We start from the raw sequence: 7,683 nt of genomic DNA, 5'->3' as shown, positions 1-7,683 counted from the left end.
GCTTAGAACCCTATCAAAGAAACATTTCTATTTCTGGAGAACAGATGTTTACAAAGATTGGAAGCATTGGAGCTATGTTATTAATATGAGGAAAACTCGAACACAAACTTGACAATGCAGGGAAAAATGGGAAAAAATTGAGGTCTTTAAATATATCTTTAAGTTGCTGAATCAAAATAAACTCAGCATGTTTCCAGATTTATATATTTATGAAAGCCAACATATCCTCTTTAATATTTATGTCACATTCACTGGGTTTTTGTTTTGTTTTGTTTTTTTGGTTATATGAAAGATAAAAATACATTATTGTATTTGCAGGAGACCTGGGTTTGATTCCTGGGTCAAGAAGATCTCCTGGAGAAGGGAATGGCTACCCACTCTAGTATTCTTGCCTGGAGAATTCCATGGACAGAGAAGCCTGGTGAGCTACAGTCCATGGGGTCATATAGAGTCGGACATGAGTGAGCGGCTAACACACACATACACACACACACACACACACACAGAGCATAGTACAGACAAGACAAGATATATTAGCTATTAAAATGAATTGCTGAGCTCTAGAGATTTCTTTCCCTGGAGGTTATACTTTTAAAATATGGCATTAGGCACAAACAGCTTTACTTCTCTGCCATTTTTATAGATAAAAGATAAAATATCAATTACCTTATCTACTTATTTCCACTTTTTAATATTTCTGCAAATGGAAATAGTAATAATTTCTTTTAAATTTACAGTAGAGCTGTTGAAAGCTCACATGACTTTTCCTTTACCTTGGAGATTACATGTACCACCTGTTTGACTAATGATGAAGAGAGCAGATGGAGATGTTAATATGTTAAAAACAGATTCATTTTGATGTTTGGCAAAACTAATACAATATTGTAAAGTTTAAAAATAAAATAAAATTAAAAAAAAATAGAATTTGATTAGAGGCAACTCCTAAGGACTTTTTTCCTCCAAAATCTCACCCAAATTACTAACTTACTGTGTCCTTTGATAAAAATATGAACTTCTTAATATTAAAACATTATTTCTCAAAACTCATCAATAATGAATTATTTTAAGAGATCAGTAATTACAAGAGATAAACTTCAAATTTTTAAAATATTTAATTTACTCTTATCCTTAGGAATATCATACATTAAATTAGGCAAACATGTCATATTTTAAAGTATGAGAATGTTGTATATTGTATCATGATTGATAATATTAAATTATATAAACATCAAGAGGTTTGAGACTTATATACACTTAAATCTTATAACATTTAGATATTTTAAATGTTTATAATTTGAACTGTTTGGACTAAAAACAATAATAATAAAATAGTTTCATTAATACCAAACCATAAGTAATAAAAACATAAACAAAACTTTTAAAAAATAAATAAATAAAAACAGTAATAACTTACATTTTTAAATAGGTGATTAATCAGGAATACATTCTCATGTATTCCTTATAATAATTCTTGGAGGTTATTAGTCCTTATTTACAAATTAAGAAGCTAAGGGTTATAGAAGTTAAATAACTTGGTTAAGGTAAATGACTAGCAAATAGAGAGCCACAGCTCAAATCCATGGATTCCAACTTCAAGACTATGGGATTAATAACCACATGTTTCTCCCCAGTATATTAGAACTTTTTCAATTTAAAATTTAGCAAAATAAGAGGCTTCCAGTTCAAGATTGCAGAGTAGAAGGACGTGTGCTCATCTCCTGCAAGAGCACCAAAATCACAACTAGCTGTTGAACACCACTGACAGGAGAATGATGGAACCCACCAAAAAAGATACCCCAAAGACAAAGAAGAAGCTGCAGCAATACAGTAGGAATATGACCTTGGGGGCCAGCAGGATTTTATTATAGGACTTTCAGAGGACTGGGGGAAACAGAGACTCCAGTCTTGAGGGCACAAACAAAATCTTGCATGCACCAAGACCCAGAGGAAAGGAGCAGTGAGCCCACAGCAGACTGAACCAATACTACCTGCTAGTATTGGAAAGTCACCTGCAGAGGCATGGATTGGCAGGGGCTCACCAGAGGGATGGAGGCACTGGCAGCAGCAGTCCCAGAAGGTCCCCCTTGACATAAGCACTCTTGGAGTTTGCCATTAACCCTATCATAGAGCCTGGTAAACCCCAGGGCTGGATGCTCTCAGATCAAACAGTTAGCAGGAAGGGAACATAACCCCACTCATCAGCAGATAGATGGATTAGAGCTTTACTGAGCAAGGCCCTGCCCACAAGAGCAAGACCCAGTTTTTCTCACCACCAGTCCCTCCTATCAGGAAGCTTACACAAGCCTCTCAGCCTTCTCCATCAGCAGGCAGACAGAAGAAGCTAGAAGAACCACAATCCCACAGTGGCTAGAACAAAAACCACATTACAGAAAGTTCATCAGGATGAAAAACCAGAAAGTTATATCTCAGATGAATGGACAAGATAAAACACCAGTAAAACAACTAAATGAAGTGGAGATAGGCAACCATCCAGAAAAAGAATCCAGAATAATGATAGTGAAGATGATCCAGATTCTTGGGAAAACAATGGAGAAGATCCAAGAAATGTTTACCAAAGACTCAGAAGAACTAAAGAATAAACAGAGATAAATAGTACACTAGAAGGAATCCATAGCAGAATAACTGAGGCAGAAGAACAGAATAGATAAATGACCTAGGGAACAGAATGCTGGAAATCACAGAACAGGATATAGAAAAAAGAATGAAAAAAAAAATGAAGAGAGCCTAAAGAGACCTCTGGGACAGCAGACATTAAATGCACCAACGTTCACATTATAGGGTCCCAGAGGAGAAGAAAGAGAAAGGATCTGAAAAATATTTGAAGAGATAAAACCTGAAAACTTCCCTAATATGGTAAAGGGAAATAGTCAACCAAGTCTAGAAAGCACATAAAGTCCTAGGCAAGATAAACCCAAGCAGGAACACACCAGGACACATAGTAATAAAACTGACAAAAATTAAAGACAAAGATAAAATATAAAAAGCAACAAGGGAAAACAACAAATAACATAAAAAGGAACTCCCATCAGGCTATCAGCTGATTTCTCAACAGAAACTCTAGAAGTCAGAAGGGACTGGCATGATATATTTAAAGTGATGAAAAGGAAGAACTTAAAACCAAAAATACTCTACCCATCTACTCATTCAGTTTGATGGAGAAATAAAACTTTCCAGACAAGCAAAAGTTAAGAGAATTCAGCACCACCAAACAAGCTTTACAACAAATGCTAAAGGAACTTCTCTAGGCAGAAAACACAAGAGAAGGAAAAGAACTACAGAAAATAAACCCAAAACAAGAAAATGGTAATAGGATCATACATATCAATAATTACCTTGAATGTAAATGGATTAAATGTACCAACCAAAAGACACAGACTGGTTGGGTGGAGGAAAACATGTGCATGTATACACTTCCACTTTCTCTGCTTGACCCCCCATATTTTATGTAATTATTTTATATTGTAGGTTAATCATGTTTCCATTATGGCTTGCAACTGTAATTATCATTTATTTTTTGCCTGGCTATATTGATTGTGATAACTGATAAACATCTTTCACTATTGTTATTATGCAACTATTACTCACTTAATACCTTTGTATCATGACTGGTCAACAGAAAAATAATATAATTCTATATCACCAAAACTACTATTTACTAGAAAAACCTATAATCACTTTTTTTTTCTTTTTTTTTTTAATTTTGGTTTTTTTAAATTTTATTTTTAAACTTTACAATATTGTATTAGTTTTGCCAAATATCGAAATGAATCCACCACAGGTATACCTGTGTTCCCCATCCTGAACCCTCCTCCGTCCTCCCTCCCCATACCCTCCCTCTGGGTCGTCCCAGTGCACCAGCCCCAAGCATCCAGTATTGTGCATCGAACCTGGACTGGCGACTTGTTTCATACATGATATTATACATGTTTCAATGCCATTCTCCCATATCTCCCCACCCTCTCCCTCTCCCACAGAGTCCATAAGACTGATCTATACATCAGTGTCTCTTTTGCTGTCTCGTACACAGGGTTATTGTTACCATCTTTCTAAATTCCATATATATGTGTTAGTATACTGTATTGGTGTTTTTCTTTCTGGCTTACTTCACTCTGTATAATCCAGATACACATCAGAATTATCTTGGAATTGTTTTGAAAAATACAAATGCCCAAGAATTGTTTTTTTTCCCCCAAAGCTCCAGACATGTTTCTAATGAGCAGCCATGTTTAAAAAAGACTGAACAATGATCTTTTACTTTTATCTAGTTTGCTTGACTTTTTCTATTTCATATTCAGTGTTCCCATTTCATTGGGTTTATGTTTTCCAACTTCTCCATCACTTCATTTTTTTCTAATGTTCTTTCTATAGCCTTTATCAAGCAGAGTAGAAAAGCTTTTGTATACATACATATAAACACGTATATTTAACATATATGCAGAGTACATGATGTGAAACACCGGGCTGGATGAAGCACAAGCTGGAATCAAGACTCCCAGGAGAAATATCAATAACCTCAGATACGTAAACCATCTTTATGGCAGAAAGCGAAGAGAACTAAAGAGCCTTTTGATGAAAGTAAAAGAAGAGAGTGAAAAAGCTGGCTTTAAACTCAACATTCAAAAAACAAAGATCATGGCATCTGGTCCCATTACTTCATAGCAAAAATGGGTAACAATGGAAACAGTGACAGACTTTATTTCCTTGGGCTCCTAAATCACTACAGATGGTGACTGTAGCCATGAAATTAAAAGACGCCTGCTCCTTGGAAGAAAAGCTGTGACCAAACTAGATGGCATATTAAAAAGCAGAGACATTACTTTGTCAGCAAAGGTCCATTTAGTCAAAACTTTTTTTCCAGTGGGCATGTATAGATGTGAAAGTTGGACCATAAAGAAGGCTGAGCACCCAAGAATCGATGCTTTTGAACTATGGTGTCAGAGAACACTCTTGAGAGTCCCTTGAACAGAAGGAGATCAAACCAGTCAATCCTAAAGGAAATCAATCCTGAATATTCATTGGAAGGACTGTGCTGAAGCTGAAGCTCCAGTACTTTGGCCACCTTATTCAAAGAGCTGACTCATTAGAAAAGACCCTGATGCAGGGAAAGATTGAAGGCAGGAGGAGAGGGGAGCAACAGAGGATGAGATAGTTGGATGGCATCGCCGACCTAATGGACATGAGTTCGAGCAAACTCCGGGAGATGGTAAAGGACAGGAAGCCTGGTGTGCTGCTGTCCATAGGGTCGCAGAGTCGAACACCACTGAGCGACTGAACAACAACAATATTAACACCATGTATAATATATATATATTTTAGAAACATGAATTTCTGCCTAACTAAAAAATTTATGACATTTTTATTCCACTTATTTGACTTAGTATGAATAGAATGTTTGATTTCTAATTTAAAAAAAATAGATATTCAACAAGCAACAAAGGTTTACTCTATAGCACAGTGAACTATAGTCAATATCTTGTAATGACCTATAATGGAAGATAATCTCAAAAATAATATATGTGTATGTGTATAATTGAATCATCTTGCCTGGTACCTGAAAAATTATGTCAACTATACTTCAATTATATATATATATAAAGAAAAAAATAAAGGAAAATAATTTTTTAATTACTACAAATATATAAGAGACACATGATAGGCAATTAAAGAACAGAATTAAATCTAAAAATTTTAAAAGATAATTATTTTCAGCAGTGTATTTTGTGCAAATGACACATAAGGAAATAAAGAGTTACAAGGTTTGTATGTTCACATAGAAGTTAGAAATATTTGTCTGAGGGGATGAGATTTTAGAAACTATTTAAGGGATGAATTTTCTTGTTAATCATAATATACTGCATTATAGAAAGTCAAAAATCTATGCAGAGATGGGAATAAAGTGATCAGATAAAAGATTTATTATTTATAAGTATTCTAATTATTTTGATAAATGATGTGATTTGATAAATGATTTATATTCTTAAAACTATTTATAGTTTTTGCTGTTTTGTGTTCATAAACACTTGGTGATTTCCTATCATTCTATCAAGATTCAGAGATTCATCTACCTTATCACTTAATACGTTTCATGCTCACATAGTGTCCTAAAAATACTATCCAATTATGTTGAGTCCAAGTACCACCCAGTCACCTTGGCAGTTTCTGAAATTGTACAACTATTTCCAAAGATAGAAAGACTTTGTCATCCTAGGGATACTGCCAAGACCTAACCTTCAAAGCCTTCTCAAAGAAATATATTTCAATAGGGCATATCTGCTGCACGGATTGAAAAAAATATCATACATCAGCTATGGAATTAACATGACTGAATACAAGCTTAGAAAAAACAACTAGGCCCCAATTAAATGAACTGGCCAATTGATAAAAATTGATTTTTTTATAAAATGTAAGTTTGTGACACCCAGTGATCTTTCTCTCCACCTGAGCCTCCACTTTTGATAAATTACTTAGCTCATGATGGTTCACTATTCTTTATAGCTCTCTGATTTTTTGTATATGTTACTTAGTCTTCTCCATAGTTTGATTTTAGATGCAAAATATAAACTCTATTTCATAACAACAGTGCTTGACATACAAATATTCTTGCTTGTAGATAATGTGTCAGAATGACTCTACTAGCCATAATCTTTGGCCTTCTGAAGCCTCTGTGATGGTGATTTGCTATTTTCCTTGGACCTCTTCTCTTCCTATCTTTTCTTCTCTTTCTCTGCTAAACACAGTAGACTACATCACTCAAGTTCCCTCACTGTTTGACTTCTTGTAGCATTTGGACAAAGGAAAGCACCATCAAAATAGACAGCAGGAGAGAAATTAAGACATTTTATTCTAACCACTTCTTTGCAGAAGGCAATGGCAACCCCCTCTAGTACTCTTGCCTGGAAAAACCCATGGATGGAGGAGCCTGGTGGGCTGCAGTCCATGGGGTCGCTAAGAGTTGGACACAACTGAGCGACTTCACTTTCACTTTTCATGTTCATGAATTGGAGAAGGAAATGGCAACCCACTCCAGTGTTCTTGCCTGGAGAATGTCAGGGACGGGGGAGCCTGCTGGGCTGCTGTCTATGGGGTTGCACAGAGTCAGGCACGACTGAAGCAACTTAGCAGAAACAGCAGCATTCTAACCATTTCTTTACCTCCTTACTTTGGGCCCTGTTTCTGTCAGTAGCTTTCTCTCCCCCTTGTCCCCAACATCAATACCTCCCTGTCCCTTCCTTCATGATGTCTCTTCCAGCAGGCTCCAGTACCAGGAATTCCTTACTTGCACCCTTCAGATCTAGGGATGGTAATGGTTAGGCTCTGATAATCTTAATATAACTTGTTTGCTTCTTCAACCTTGCCCACCCCTGGCTAAGTAGAACTTTTTAGGTGAACCTCATTTTTAGTCATTTGGGGTGAAATTGTTTCCTGATACAACCATTTGGTTACCAAAACAGTTCTCCTCAAATATTGCAATGGATAGCTTTATTTCCTTCTGCTGTTGGACTTTAACTTTTCAGTGGCCTCCTAGACCACAGATCCACTGAGGTGCATATCTGTCCTTATTCAATGATATATTTTAAGCTCTCAGAAAATACCTGAGCACAAAGTCCAGTAAATGCTTGTTGAACAATGGATGGAAGTTTCAACTAAAAGATCAAGAAATAA

The sequence above is a fragment of the Bubalus kerabau genome, chromosome 9 (assembly GCF_029407905.1).
Source record: "Bubalus kerabau isolate K-KA32 ecotype Philippines breed swamp buffalo chromosome 9, PCC_UOA_SB_1v2, whole genome shotgun sequence".
Lineage (NCBI taxonomy): Eukaryota > Metazoa > Chordata > Mammalia > Artiodactyla > Bovidae > Bubalus > Bubalus kerabau.
Note: the sequence above shows the minus strand (reverse complement) of the source record.